Source organism: Manis javanica, chromosome 12 (assembly GCF_040802235.1).
Source record: "Manis javanica isolate MJ-LG chromosome 12, MJ_LKY, whole genome shotgun sequence".
NCBI classification, from domain to species: domain Eukaryota; kingdom Metazoa; phylum Chordata; class Mammalia; order Pholidota; family Manidae; genus Manis; species Manis javanica.
In genome coordinates, this window is record NC_133167.1 from 49,340,600 (window position 1) to 49,356,468 (window position 15,869).

The 15,869-nt window shown below is 40.1% G+C and overlaps 1 long non-coding RNA gene across 1 annotated transcript; it reads right to left on the reverse strand.

Annotated features, from left to right (window-relative positions):
• Window positions 1-8,117: 8,117 nt before the first annotated feature.
• LOC140845041 (uncharacterized) lies at window positions 8,118-11,052 on the reverse strand. The gene is made up of 2 exons (XR_012123666.1): window positions 10,621-11,052; window positions 8,118-9,079 (listed from the first exon to the last, which is right to left on the reverse strand). It is a non-coding gene; the product is annotated as an uncharacterized lncRNA (long non-coding RNA).
• Window positions 11,053-15,869: the final 4,817 nt, after the last annotated feature.

Below are 15,869 nucleotides of genomic sequence, written 5' to 3' on the forward strand. Positions count from 1 at the left end.
ATTTGTGTTGAAATCTGATATCAAGTATTAGCAGTGCAACTTTCAACCTGTTATGGATACATATTAAAAATCAAACTGACATCTCTTTAAATATTCTTGGAGAGAGACACAGCCTTAATCAAGGTGTTTCATTTTTTTCCAGCCTCTCTGATGAAAATATGTTTAATTGTTCACATGTATTCAGGGAATTGCTTTCAATAGGCCCCAAAGTATTTTATTGATTGAAAAGAATGTATCATTGTGAGGTACATGGCTTCATCATGTTATTATTTATTGATAAATATTTAATAATATTTGATTATTTTATTTACAATGATGAATATTTAATACTTGTTTTATTTACCTAATATTGATTTACATAAATTAATTATATTTTTCTCATCTAAAACCAAGAAACTGTCATTTTTTTTTTCCTTTTTATTTTTTTCTTAAGGTATTGAAATATACTCTTAGGAAGTTTTCACATGAAAACAATGTGGTTACTATATTCACCCATACTACTGAGTTCCCTCCCATACCCCATCGCAGTCACTGTCCATCAGTGCAGCAAGATACCACAGATCCACTATTTGCCTTCTCCCCTGTGATCCCCCACACCATGCATGAAAATTATAATACCCCTCAATTGCCTTCTTCCCTCCCTCCCTCCCCAACTGCTCTTTCACTCCCCTCACTGGTACTTGTCTTTCTCCACCTGGCTTATTTCACTGAGCATAATATCCTCAAGCTCCATCAATGTTGTTACAAAGAGTAAGATTTAGGGGAGACAAGATTAAAGATGGCAGCATGAGAAGTGAGACAGAGGCTTCCTCCTAAAACTGCATATAATATGAAAATATAATTAATACAACTAATCCTGAAAGAGCAACAGGAAAGAGGACTGTACCAAACTGAATACACCTGGAGAAAAGAATAAACCTCACAGAACAGGGTAATGTACCAAAGCCATGGCCCAGTGGGACCCAAGCCCTTCCCCCACCCCAGATCACAGGTGGGAGGAAGAGAAATGGAGCAGGGAGGGAATGGAGGCCTGACACTGCTGAATACCTACCTCCAGAGATCTGCTCTGGGAGAACAAATGTATATTTCATGGTGCTTTCATGATACTCTTGATATTAGGGGGTTGGAAAACTGAGACAGGCAGAATACCTGGAGAGACTGAGATTTCAGCTGCTTGTGGAAAGCAAGGATCCATATATGGCTGCTCTGGGACAAGGGAAAGGCAGGCAGTCTGAGAGACATCCTAGCAAGGAAGCCCTTAGCAAGAGGGCTGCTAAAGGGGCAAGGATTGCACAGAGCTTACTGCTCAGGAGAAAGGACAGGTGGACAAAATTGTCAAGGTGCACTCTACCCAGAAGGTTGGGAACTTTCATGATCTACAGGTGCTCCAGCTCCCTGGCTGGCTACACAGCTCGAAGGATCCCCTCCATGATATGCAGCCCACTGCACCTTTCTCCCGGCCAGCCCCACCTAGCTCACAAACCGGCAAAGCCTACTCTAGTATTAGGCCATGCAGAGGGAAGCCCCATCTACAACAACTATAAATGCAAAGCATAGAGAATTATACCTGTGTGCTCAGCCCACTGGTTCAGGCAGTGGAGACAGGCATAGCAGCCAAGAAGCAGGAAACAGCTCTATCCTCCCCCAAGGCACCAATACCACTCCTCTGCGATCCCTGACATTGCTTCAGAGGCTGAGCAGCTCCAGAGAGTAGAGCTTTGGGGTACTAGAGGGCACCATATACAAATATGAAACACCAAAGGGACCTGGTTCAAAGTAAAATTATGAATATAATAGCTAAGAAAGATTCAAATGAAATCGACCTCATGAATCTTCCTGAAAGGTATTTCAAAATAAAAATCATTAACATGCTCATGGAGGTACAGAAAAATATTCAATAACTCAGAAATGAATTCCAGTTGGAGATCCAATCATTATGGACCACAGTATCAGAAATGAAACATAAAATGAAAAGTTTTAAAAAATAGATTAGAAATGGTGGAGGAGATGATAAATGAAATAGAAATTAGAAAATAGCAATACAAAGAAACTAAGGCACAGAGAGAAAGATCTCTAAGAATGAAAAACTATTGATAGAACTGTGTGACCAATCCAAACAGAACAGTATTCATATTATAGGGGTACCAGAAGAAGAAGAGAGAGAAAAAGGGGTAGAAAGTGTCTTTGAGAAGGTAATTGCTGAAAAATTCCCTAATCTTGGGAAGGAGACAGTCTCTCAGGCCATGGAGGTGCACAGATCTCCCAAGATAAGAGACCCAAGAAAGACAACACCAAGACATATAATAATTAAAATGGCAAAGATAAATGATAATGACAGACTATTAAAAGCAGCCAGAAAGAGAAATAAGATCAAATAAAAGGGAAAGCCCATCAGGCTATCATCAGACTACTCAGCAGAAACACTACAGGCCAGAAGGGAGTGGCATGATGTATTTAATGCAATGAAGTGGAAGGGCCTTGAACCAAGAATACTTTATCTGGCAAGATAATCATTTACATTTGAAGGAGGGATTAAACAATTTCCAGATAAGCAAAAGCTGAGAGAATTTACCTCCCACAAACCTTCTCTACAGTGTATTTTGGAGGGACTGATATAGATGGAAGTGTTCCTAAGGTTTAATAGCTGTCACCAGAGGTAGTAAAACCAGTAAATAAAGTAAAACAGTTAATAACCAAGCAAATGCAAAATTAAATCAACTATCCCCAAAGTCAATCAAGGGATAGAAAAAGAGTACAAAATATGATACCTAATCTATAAAGAGTGGACTAGTAAGAAAAAGGAGAAAAAAAGAATCTTTAGATTGTGTTTGGAATAGCATATTAACTGAGTTAAGTTAGACTCTTAGAGAGTAATGAAGTTAACCTTGAACCTTTGGTAACCATGAATCTAAAGCCTGCAATGGCGATAAGTACATACCTATTGATAATCACTCTAAATGTAAATGGTCTGAATGCACCAACCAAAAGACATAGGGTCAGGGAATGGATAAAGAAACAAGACCCATCTATATGCTGCCTACAAGAGACTCACTTTAAAACCAAAGACATACACAGACTAAAAGTGAAGGGATGGAAAAAGATATTTCATGCAACTAATAGGGAGAAAAAAAGCAGGAGTTGCAGTACTAGTATCAGACAAAATAGACTTCAAAACAAAGAAAGTCACAAGAGACAAAGAAGGATTTACATAATGATAATGGAGTCAATCCAACAAGAAGATATAAGCATTATAAATATCTTTGCACCCAACACAGGAGCACCTACATATGTGAAACAAATATTAACAGAATTGAAAGAGGAAATAGAATGCAATGCATTCATTCTAGGAGACTTCAACACTCCACTCACTCCAAAGGACAAATCAACCAGACATAAAATAAGTAAGGACACAGAGGCACTGAACAACACATTAGAAAAGATGAACCTAACAGGTTTCTACACAACTCTCCACCCAAAAGCAGCAGAATACACATTCTTCTCAAGTGCACATGGAACATTTTCAAGAATAGATCATATACTAGGCAACAAAAAGAGCCTTAGTAAATTCAAAGATTGAAATTGTACCAACCAGCTTCTCATACCATAAGCATATGAAACTAGAAATAAATTATGCGAAGAAAATGAAAAATCCCACAAACACATGAAGTCTTCACCACATGCTCCTAAATAACCAATGGATCAATAACCAAATAAAAACAGAAATCAAGTAATATATGGAGACAAATGACAACAATAATTGAACACCACAAATTCTATGGGGCACAGCCAAGGCCGTGCTAAGAGGAAAGTATATTGCAGTACAGGCCTACCTCAGGAAAGAAGAACAATCCCATATTAACAGTCTAAATTAACAATTACTGAAACTAGTAAAAGAAGAAAAAATGAGGCCCAAGGTCAGTAGAAGGAGGGACATAGTAAAGATTAGAGCAAAATAAATAAAATTGAGAAGAATAAAACAATAGAAAGAATCAATGAAACAAGGCTGGTTTCCACAATGGTTTAACTAGGTTACATTCCCACCAGCAGTGTAGGAGGGTTCCCCTTTCTCTGCATCCTCTCTACCATTTGTTGTTCTTAGTCTTTTTGATGTTGACCATCCTAACTGGTGTGATGTGATATCTTATTGTGGTTTTAATTTGCATTTTTCTGATGAATAGCGATGTGCACTATCCTTTCATGTGCCTGTTGGCCATCTGAATTTCTTCTTTGGAGAAGTGTCTGTTCATATCCTCTGCCCATTTTGTAATAGGGTTATTTGATTTTTGATTGTTGAGGTGTGAGTGTTCTTTATATATTTTGGATGCTAACTCCTTGTCAGATATGTCATTCACAAATATATTCTCTCATACTGTAGGATGCCTTTTTGTTCTGCTGATGGTGTCCTTTGCTGTACAGAAGTTTTCCAGCTTGATGTAGTCCCATGTGTTCATTGTTGCTTTTGCTTCTGTTGCCCAAGAAGATGCACTCAGGAAAAAGTTGCTCATATTTATATTCAAGAGATTTTTCCCTGTGTTTTCTTCTAAGAGTTTTATGGTTTTATGACTTACATTCAGGGTTTCATCCTTTTCAATTTAACTTTTGTATATGGGGTTAAACAACAATCCAGTTTCATTCTCTTGCATGTAGCTTTCCAGTTTTGGCAATACCAGTTGTTGAAGAGGCTGTCATTTCCCCATTGTATGTCTATGGCTCTTTTCTTATATATTAATTGACTATATATGCTTGGGTTTATATCTGGACTCTCTAGTCTCTTCCATTGGTCTATGGTTCTGTTCTTGTGCCAGTACCAAATTGTCTTGATTACTATGGCTTTGTAGTAGAGCTTGAAGTCGGGGAGCATAATCCTCCATCTTTATTCTTCTTTCTCAGGATTCTTTGGCTATTTGGGGTCTTTTGTGGTTCCATATGAATTTAGAACTATTTGCTTTAGTTTGTTGAAGAATGCTGTTAGTATTTTGACAGGGATTGCATTGAATTTGTAGACTGTTTAAGGCAGGATGGCCAAGTTGACAATATTAATTCTTCCTTTCCATGAACACGGGATGTTTTTCCATTTATTTGTATCTTCTTTAATTTCTCTCATAAGTGTCTTGAAGTTTTCAGAGTATAGGTGTTTGACTTCCTTTGTTAGGTTTATTCCTAGGTGTTTTATTCTTTTTGATGCAATTGTGAATGGAATTGTTTTCCTGATTTCTGTTTCTGCTACTTCATCATTAGTGTGTAGAAATGCAACTGGTTTCTGTATATTAATTTTGTATCCTGCAACTTTGCTGAATTCAGATATTAGAATAATAGTTTTGAAGTGGATTCTTTATTTTTTTTATGTACAGTATGTCATCTGCAAACAATGACAGTTTAACTTCTTCCTTGCCAAAATGGATGCATTTTATTTCTTTGTGTTTTCTGATTGCCGTGGCTAGCACCTCCAGAACAATGTTGGATAAAAGTGGACAGAGTAGGTATCCTTGTTGTAGATCTTAAAGGAAAGGCTTTCAGCTTCTTACTATTAAGTGCAATGTTGGCTGTGGGTTTGTCATATGTGAGCTTTTTTATGTTGAGGTACTTGCCCTCTATACCCATTATGTTGAGAGTTTTTATAATGAATGGATGTCGAATTTTGTCAAATGCTTTTTCGGCATCTATGGAGATGATCATGTGGTTTTTGACCTTCTTTTTGTTGATGTGGTGGAGAATGTTAATGGATTTTTTAATGTACCATTCTTGCATCCCTGGAATAAATCCTAATTGATCAGGATGGATGATCTTTGTGATGTATTTTTGAATTGGGTTTGCTAATATTTTGTTGAGTATTTTTACATCTACATTCATCAGGGATATTGGTCTGTAGTTTTTTTTGTTTTTTTTTTGGAGTGGCTTTGCCTAATTTTGGTATTAGGGACATGCTGGACTCATAGAATGAGTTTGGAAGTATTACCTCCTCTTGTACTTTTTAGAAAACTTTAAGGAAGATGGGTATTATGACTACACTAAATGTTTGATAAAATTCATTGGTAAAGCCATCTGGTCCAGTGGTTTTGTCCTTAGATAGTTTTTTGATTACCAGTTCAATTTTGCTGCTGGTAATTGGTCTGTTCAGATTATTCTGTGTCTTTCTGGGTCAGGTTGGAAGGTTGTATTTTTCAAAAAGTTGTCCGTTTCTTCTAGGTTATCCCATTCTTTAGAATATAACTTCTCACAGTAATCTCTTATAATTCTTTTATTACTGTGGTGTCCATAGTGATTTTTCTTTCTCTTTCTGATTCTGTTTATATGTGTAGACTCTCTTTCTTAACTTGATAAGTCTGGCTACAGGTTCATTTATTTTTATTTATTTATTTATTTATTTTTTGAGAGGGCATCTCTCATATTTATTGATCAAATGGTTGTTAACAACAATAAAATTCAGTATAGGGGGGTCAATGCTCAATGTACAATCATTAATCCATCTCAAGCCTAATTCTCGTCAGTCTCCAATCTTCTGAAGCATAACAAACAAGTTCTTCCATGGTGAACAAATTCTTACATAGTGAATAAGTTCTTACATGGTGAACAGTACAAGGGCAGTCATCACAGAAACTTTCAGTTTTGATCACGCATTATGACCTATAAACAATCAGGTCAAATATGAATATTTGTTTGATTTTTGTACTTGATTTATATGTTGATCCCACATTTCTCCCTCTGTCATTATTATTATTATTTTTATTTTTAATAAAATGCTGAAGTGGTAGGTAGATGCAAGATAAAGGTAGAAAACATAGTTTAGTGCTGTAGGAGGGCAAATGTAGATGATCAGATGATCAGGTGTGTGCCTATGGACTAAGAATTAATCCAGGCTAGACAAGGGCAGCAAGACATCCACGGATGCAGAAGATTTCTCTCAAAGCAGAGGGGGTGAGGTTCTGAGCCTCACCTCTGTTGATCTCCAAATTCTCACCTGATGGCCCCCCTGCGACTGTGCCTGTCTTAGGTTGTTCCTCCCTTGAGGAATCTTACCCGTCTCTGGCTAACCAGTCATCTTCCGGGGCCATACAGGGAAATGTAAAGTTGGTAAGTGAGAGAGAAGCCATATTGTTTGAAAAGGTTAGCTTTTTACTTCTTTGCAGATTTGTGCCCTGTGGCTTCTATGCCCAGCACTTGTCTCAAGGTATCTTTACCACCTGGAGGAATTATGATACTCGGTAAATTCGATATGAGGCACGAATTCTATTTAAGGGTTGTAATTAGAAAGGAAGAAAAAAAGCTATAGATGTAGCATATGGAAGGAAACATGAGAGGATTGATTATTTCTTTGACATATCTTCTTGTAGAGTACCTTAAGTATGTATAGGTTTTAAACTACTAACTAATTTGCACACACATATTAACATAATAGGAATACGGTGGCATAAACAAAGCAAATCTATAATTACCATCCATCTCCAGTGAAACCAAGAAAACCATTTAGGCACCCTAGGCATTTGTGAAAATTTATCTATGATATGATGGATATTGTCCAATTGTACTTGAACAGTCTGAGAAAAATCAGACAAATTAAAGCAGCCCATTTCTGGGACCTGTTCACATCCCATATGTTCTTTTAACCGTAGATAGTCTATAGTCATGAGATTTTGGAGTGCTACAACTTGCACCCCTCCCAACTCCTGGTTGAGTTCCAACAGTACAGATCTGGTCAAATTCGTTGTCTCACTGTATGCACATGCCAGCCTAGACATCTCCCTCCTCATTCCTATGGCAAGTCCAAGAGATGGTGGGCTGGATGCAGCCACAGCCGCAGCATCGTCCGGATCCCTGTGGAGGCTTTTTGATGATCATCCCCCGGCACAAGTCCTCCAGAGAGTGCTGATGCCGGAAGCTCCTCCTCATATCATATCTTAGTTCATTTTCTGGGTAGCCAAGCTAGGCCTTGATCTTCTGCATAGAAACAAACAGACCCTTTGCCCACACTTTGACATGCCCTCTATACCACTGTGCAGAACTCATTGGAGGTCAGCACACAGTAACTGCTTTTTTTTTTTTTTTTAATTAAGAGAAAGGAATATTATTGTCGCGTGCCCTGTCCTCGCCGGCAAGAACAGCATGCAACAACAGCAGGATTCTTCTGCAGAAAGCTTTATTCTTCAGCTCTTTGTGAAACAAATGAGTTGGGCAGGACCCAGAGGGGAAGGAGAGGCTTGCTTATATAGTTCTCATGCTCTGACCTGGTTGGTGCGGCTCCATATGCCTTATTAGCATAACCATTTGGTGGGTCTCATTGGTCCTTATGCCAAGGCGCAATTAGCATGTAGTTTAGTGGTGTGGGATGATTTGTCATTAGGAAGTTCGGGGCCTTCCAGCTGCCCTGCATGGGGCGCTATTTTCTGAGCACGGCTGCCAACATCTCCCCCTTTTTTGTCTAACAGAAGCTCAAGGCGGAACTTGCCAGCAGAGGCGGAGACAGAGGCCTGACCTCCATCATACTTCCTGATGCCCCCTTTTTGGAGAGGGGTTCTGGGCATCTACCCCTATGCAGTCAGGCATGCCTCTCAGAGGGGTCCAAGACCTCTTGCAGTGCTTTGCCTCGCATCCTCTGGCTGGCGTTGGGACCGCTTGGTACAAAGGGTTTGGACCCTTTTTCTCAACCCTCTTGCACCATGAGCTTCTTAAAGAAAGCTGTGATTAAGCATTGAGGTACTCGGGCCTGGTGCAGTGCCACATGGGCTCAGGGTGCAAGAGCTACCTCAAGCTAAAGCTGAGCTTCCTTCTTAAGCATATTGAGCCACACTTGGGGAGAGGCGCCAATGTCTATCGCCATTAGGGCTTGAGCAAGGATCACCTTGTCCTTATGTTGATTGCGGAGTCTGCATAACAACCAGAGTAAGAGCATGAGACCTCCAAGCAGGAACACGCCCATCCCAGCCATGCCCGCCCACTCCTTGACGTGGGAGAGAGCTCTGAGGAACCAGGAAGAGAGTCCTTCTGCTACGGAGATATCTAGACGGGTGGAGTTGATGTGGATTATTTCTCGCCGCAGTTCTAGTGCTCCATCAAAGTCCTGGGACCAGTTTCCTGAAAGATACTGGGACAGGCCTCGTGACAGATTAGTGAAAGCATTTAATACTTCTGTTAGTGATCCTGGCTTGTTTGTGGCTCTGTAATATGGCTGCGGCTAGGCCCGCGTTGGTGAGTGGCCCTCCTATTTCTCTACAGGCTTTCAACCAAGCGTGTATCCCTTTCTGTTTCCAGGGTGTTATCGCCTGTCTGCATTCCTTGGTACATTGTTCAAATACTAATTGCTCCACTAGGGGCATTGCTTGTTCCTGATCTCCAAATATTCTGCCTGCGGCCTCCATCATACGAGCGACAAAGTCAGAAAATGGCTCGCTCAGCCCCTGAATAATTTTTGTCAAATTGCCTGATACTTCTCCTTTGTTGGTGAGGGCTTTCCATGCCTTGGCGGCGCACGTGTTTATTTGTGCATATACCTGTAAGGGGAAGGCGGTCTGGTCGGCTACCCACTGTCCTTGGCCCGTCAGCATATCATATGACCACGCAGGCTGTCCTTCGGCCGCGTTTGCGCGTGCCTGGGTCATGCTGATATCATGCCACAATGCCTTCCATTCTATGTATTGCCCCATACTAGAAAGGCATGCCTTAGTTACATATTGCCAGTCTGCGGGTGTCATGGCTGTCTCTGTTAATCTCTCAACTTGTGCTATGGTGTAGTTGGCACTGACTTCATAAGCCCGAACGGATTCTGCTAACTCCTTAACTTGTTTATGGCTCAGGGGCTGGTGAGAGCGTACACCGTTATCCTCAAATACAGGAAACATTTGTCTAATTGCCTGAAGAGTATCTGGGTGGCAAAAGGAGAGTGCGCCACTCACATAAGGTGGCGGGGCAAAGGGCGTCGGGGGACACCCTGCTTTCATTTTTTCCTTGGTCCGCTTTTCAACTTTGCTGGTTCCCTTACTTCTACACTCTGCGGTTTTATTTTCTTCCCCTTCCTCTGCGGATGCTAATTCCTCCTCAGATTCCCTGTTGGAGAGTTGGAGGTCCCTCAACTCTTTCCAGGGGTATTTACTATTTTCTCCGAGGCGATCGTCACTCGCTTCTCGGGGCTCTTTCGCTTTTGCCCTAGGCGGGCTTTCTCCCTCACTCTGAGGTTTCTTTACCTTCGTTTTTGTGGCCTTTTTTCGGCCGCGCGCGCTCTCTGTTTCCCGTTCCGTTTCTGACATGCTCTCTTGGATATCTGTCAATGCTCTCTGACCTTCTTTTATTACCTTTTCACATCTCTCATCTTGCAGACAAGCTCTAATCAGTTTCCAGAGGGGCCTGGTGCCTCCCCTCAGGCTACCCTCCTCCTCCTCTCTATCAAGATCTTTCCCCAGTTTGTCCCAGCTCGGGATTGAGAGGGACCCTGAACAAATGAACCAGGGGGCCACACGGTCTATCTCCTTCACAAAAGATCCTAAGACTTTGCTGGAGACCTTCAAGTTTCGCTCTTTGAGAGCTGTCTGCAGCGCCGTGACTAATGACGGTGCATTCCCCATGGTGCCTCCTTATTTACAGAGAACCATCAACCATTATCCTAAAAAGCAGGGGCCTCTCGGAACTTACCCCTCCGGGCTTTCTTCTGACCTGCAGTTCTGAATCCTCTCCAGATGTCTGAAGGGTCCTCCCTGTGCCGGTGATGTTCTGGTTCCCGGGATTCGGCACCACTTGTCGCGTGCCCTGTCCTCGCCGGCAAGAACAGCATGCAACAACAGCAGGATTCTTCTGCAGAAAGCTTTATTCTTCAGCTCTTTGTGAAACAAATGAGTTGGGCAGGACCCAGAGGGGAAGGAGAGGCTTGCTTATATAGTTCTCATGCTCTGACCTGGTTGGTGCGGCTCCATATGCCTTATTAGCATAACCATTTGGTGGGTCTCATTGGTCCTTATGCCAAGGCGCAATTAGCATGTAGTTTAGTGGTGTGGGATGATTTGTCATTAGGAAGTTCGGGGCCTTCCAGCTGCCCTGCATGGGGCGCTATTTTCTGAGCACGGCTGCCAACATATTATCAGAAAAGAGTATCTCCATAGCTGATCATCTGACACCCTTTAAGTGATCAACATTAAGGATATTTAAAGCATGCGTTGATCTTTGATTTACCAACAGTTTTATCCTATCAAGGAGTAATCCCCCTTTTCTTTCTTTCTTTCTTTCTTTCTTTCTTTCTTTCTTTCTTTCTTTCTTTCTTTCTTTCTTTCTTTCTTTCTTTCTTTCTTTCTTTCTTTCTTTCATTCTTTCTTTTTTCTTTCTTTCTTTTTTTAAATTTTTAATCAACACTTACATGAAGAATACTATGTTTACTATGCTCTCCCCTATATCAGGTCCCTCCTAACAACCACTTTACGGTTACTGTCCATCAGCTTGGCAAAATGTTGTAGAGTCACTACTTGTCTTCTCTGTGTTGTGCAGCCCCCCTCTGCTTTCTCCCTTCCTCCCATGCATGCTAATCTTAATAACCCCCTTCTTCTTGCCCCCCTTATCCCTCCCTGCCCACCCATCCTCCCCAGTTCCTTTCCCTTTGGTACCTGTTAGTCCATTTTGGGGTTCTGTAATTCTGCTGCTGTTTTGTTCCTTCAGTTTTTCCTTTGTTCCTATACTCCTCAGATGAGTGAAATCATTTGGTATTTCTCTTTCTCCGCTTGGCTTATTTCACTGAGCATAATACTCTCCAGCTCCATCCATGTTGCTGCAAATGGTTGGATTTTTCCACTTCTTATGGCTGAGTAGTATTCCATTGTGTATATGAACCACATCTTCTTTATCCATTCATCTACCGATGGACATTTAGGTTGCTTCCAATTCTTGGCTATTGTAAATAGTGCTGCAATAAACATAGGGGTGCATCTGTCTTTCTCAAACTTGATTGCTGCGTTCTTAGAGTAAATTCCTAGGAGTGGAATTCCTGGGTCAAATGGTAGGTCTGTTTTGAGCATTTTGATGCACCTCCATACTGCTTTCCACAATGGTTGAACTAATTTACATTCCCACCAGCAGTGTAGGAGGGTTCCCCTTTCTCCACAGCCTCTCCAACATTTGTTCTTGTTTGTCTTTTGAATGGCAGCCATCCTGACTGGTGTGAGGTGATACCTCATTGTAGTTTTAATTTACATTTCTCTGATAATTAGTGATGTGGAGCATCTTTTCATGTGTCTCTTGGCCATCTGTAATTCTTTTTTAGAGAACTGTCTGTTCAGTTCCTCTGCCCATTTTTTAATTGGGTTATTTGGTTTTTGTTTGTTGAGGTGTGTGAGGTCTTTATATATTATGGACGTCAAGCCTTTATCGGATCTGTCATTTTCAAATATATTCTCCCATACTGTAGGGTTCTTTTTTGTTCTATTGATGGTGTCTTTCGCTGTACAGAAGCTTTTCAGCTTAATGTAGTCCCACTTGCTCATTTTTGCTTTTGTTTTCCTTGCCCGGGGAGATATGTTCAAGAAGAGATCACTCATGTTTATGTCTAAGAGGTTTTTGCCTATGTTTTTTTCCAAGAGTTTAATGGTTTCATGACTTACATTCAGGTCTTTGATCCATTTTGAGTTTACCTTTGTATATGGGGTTAGACAATGGTCCAGTTTCATTCTCCTACATGTAGCTGTCCAGTTTTGCCAGCACCATCTGTTGAAGAGACTGTCATTTTGCCATTGTATGTCCATGGCTCCTTTATCAAATATTAATTGACCATATTTGTTTGGGTTAATTTCTGGAGTCTCTAATCTGTTCCAGTGGCCTGTGGCTCTGTTCTTGTGCCAGTACCAAATTGTCTTGATTACTATGGCTTTGTAGTAGAGCTTGAAGTTGGGGAGTGAGATCCCCCCTACTTTATTCTTCTTTTTCAGGATTGCTTTGGCTATTCGGGGTCTTTGGTGTTTCCATATGAATTTTTGAATTATTTCTTCCAATTCATTGAAGAATGTTGCTGGTAATTTGAGAGGGATTGCATCAAATCTGTATATTGCTTTGGGCAGGATGGCCATTTTGATGATATTGATTCTTCCTAGTCATGAGCATGGGATGAGTTTCCATTTATTAGTGTCCCCTTTAATTTCTCTTAAGAGTGACTTGTAGTTTTCAGAGTATAAGTCTTTCACTTCATTGGTTAGGTTTATTCCTAGGTATTTTATTCTTTTTGATGCAATGGTGAATGGAATTGTTTTCCTGATTTCTCTTTCTATTGATTCATTGTTAGTGTATAGGAAAGCTACAGATTTCTGTGTCTTAATTTTGTATCCTGCAACTTTGCTGTATTCCGATATCAGTTCTAGTAGCTTTGGAGTGGAGTCTTTAGGGTTTTTTATGTACAGTATCATATCATCTGCAAATAGTGACAGTTTAACTTCTTCTTAACCAATCTGGATTCCTTGTATTTGTTTCTTTTGTCTAATTGCCATGGCTAGGACCTCCAGTACTATGTTAAATAACAGTGGGGAGAGTGGGCATCCCTGTCTGGTTCAAAATCTCAGAGGAAATGCTTTCAGCATCTTGCTGTTCATTATGATTTTGGCTGTGGGTTTATCATATATGGCCTTTATTATGTTGAGGCACTTGCCCTCTATTCCCATTTTGCTGAGAGTTTTTATCATGAATCGATATTGAATTTTGTCAAATGCTTTTTCAGCATCTATGGAGGTGATCATATGGTTTTTGTCTTTCTTTTTGTTGATGTGGTGGATGATGTTGAGGAATTTTTGAATGTTGTACCATCCTTGCATCCCTGGGATGAACCCCACTTGGTCATGGTGTATGATCCTTTTGATATACTGTTGAATTCTGTTTGCTAATATTTTATTGAGTATTTTTGCATCTACATTCATCAGTGATATTAGTCTGTAATTTTCTTTGATGGGGTCTTTGCCTGGTTTTGTTATTAGGGTGATGTTGGCTTCATAGAATGAGTTTGGGAGTATTCCCTCCTCTTCTATTTTTTGGAAAGCTTTAAGGAGAATGGTTATTTTACTTCTCTGTGAGTCTGATAAAATTCGGAGGTAAATCTGTCCGGCCGTGGGGTTTTGTTCTTGGGTACTTTTTTGATTACCGTTTCAGTTTGTTTGCTTGTAATTGGTTTCTTTAACTTTTGTGTTTCTTCCTTGGTCAGTCTTGGGAGGTTGTATTTTTCTAGGAAGTTGTCCATTTCTTCTAGGTTTTCCAGCTTGTTGGCATATAGCTTTTCATAGTAGTCTGTAATAATTCTTTCTATTTCTGTGGAGTCTAGTGATTTTTCCATTCTCATTTCTGATTATGTTGATTTGTGTTGATTCTCTTTTTCTCTTAATAAGTTGGGCTAGAGGCTTATCTATTTTGTTTATTTTCTCGAAGAACCAGCTCTTGGTTTCGTTGATTTTTGCTATTGTTTTATTCTTCTCAATTTTGTTTATTTCTTCTCTGATCTTTTTTATGTCCCTCCTTCTGCTGACTTTAGGCCTCATTTGTTCTTCTTTTTCCAGTTTTGATAATTGTGATGTTAGACTATTCATTTGGGTTTGTTCTTCCTTGTTCAAGTGTGCCTGGATTGCTATATACTTTCCTCTTAAGACTGCTTTTGCTGCGTCCCACAGAAGTTGGGGCTTAGTGTTGTTGTTGTCATTTGTTTCTATATATTCCTTGATGTCTATTTTGATTTGTTCATTGATCCATTGATTATTTAGTAGCATGTTGTTAAGCCTCCATGTGTTGTGAGCCTTTTTGTTTTCTTTGTAGAATTTATTTCTACTTCAATACCTTTGTGGTGTGAAAAATTGGTTAGTAGAATTTCAATATTTTGGAATTTACTGAGTCTCTTTTTGTGAGCTAGTATGTGGTCTATTGTGGAGAATGTTCCATGTGCACTTGAGAAGAATGTATATCCTATTTTGCTTTTGGATGTAGAGTTCTATAGATGTCTATTAGGTCCATCTGTTCTAGTGTTTTGCTCAGTGCCTGTGTGTCCTTACTTATTTTCTGCCCGGTGGATCTATCCTTTGGGGTGAGTGGTGTGTTGAAGTCTCCTAGAATGAATGCATTGCAGTCTATTTCCCTCTTTAGTTCTGTTAGTATTTGCTTCACATATGCTGGTGCTCCTGTATTGGGTGCATATATATTTAGAATGGTTATATCCTCTTGTTGGACTGAGCCCTTTATCATTATGTAGTATCCTTCTTTATCTCTTGTTACTTTCTTTGTTTTGAAGTCTATTTTGTCTGATATTAGTACTGCAACCCCTGCTTTCTTCTCACTGTTGTTTGCCTGAAATATGTTTTTCCATCCCTTGACTTTTAGTCTATGCTTGTCTTTGGGTTTAAGGTGAGTTTCCTGTAAGCAGCATATAGATGGGTCTTGCTTTTTTATCCATTCTATTACTCTGTGTCTTTTGATTGGTGCATTAAGTCCATTTACATTTAGGGTGTCTATTGAGAGATATGTACTTATTGCCATTGCAGGCTTTAGATTCGTGGTTACCAAAGGTTCAAGGTTAGCTTCTTTAGTATCTTACTGCCTAACTTAGCTCGCTTATTGAGCTGTTATATACACTGTCTGGGGATTCTTTTCTTCTCTCCCTTCTTATTCCTCCTCCTCCATTCTTCATATGTTGTGTGTTTTGTTCTGTCCTCTTTTTAGGGGTGCTCCCATCTAGAGCAGTCCCTGTAGGATGCCCTGTAGAGGTGGTTTGTGGGAAGCAAATTCCCTCAGCTTTTGCTTGTCTGGGAATTGTTTAATCCCACCATCATATTTAAATGATAGTCGTGCTGGATACAGTATCCTTGGTTCAAGGCCCTTCTGTTTCATTGCATTATGTATATCATGCCATTCTCTTCTGGCCTGTAGGGTTTCTGTCAAGA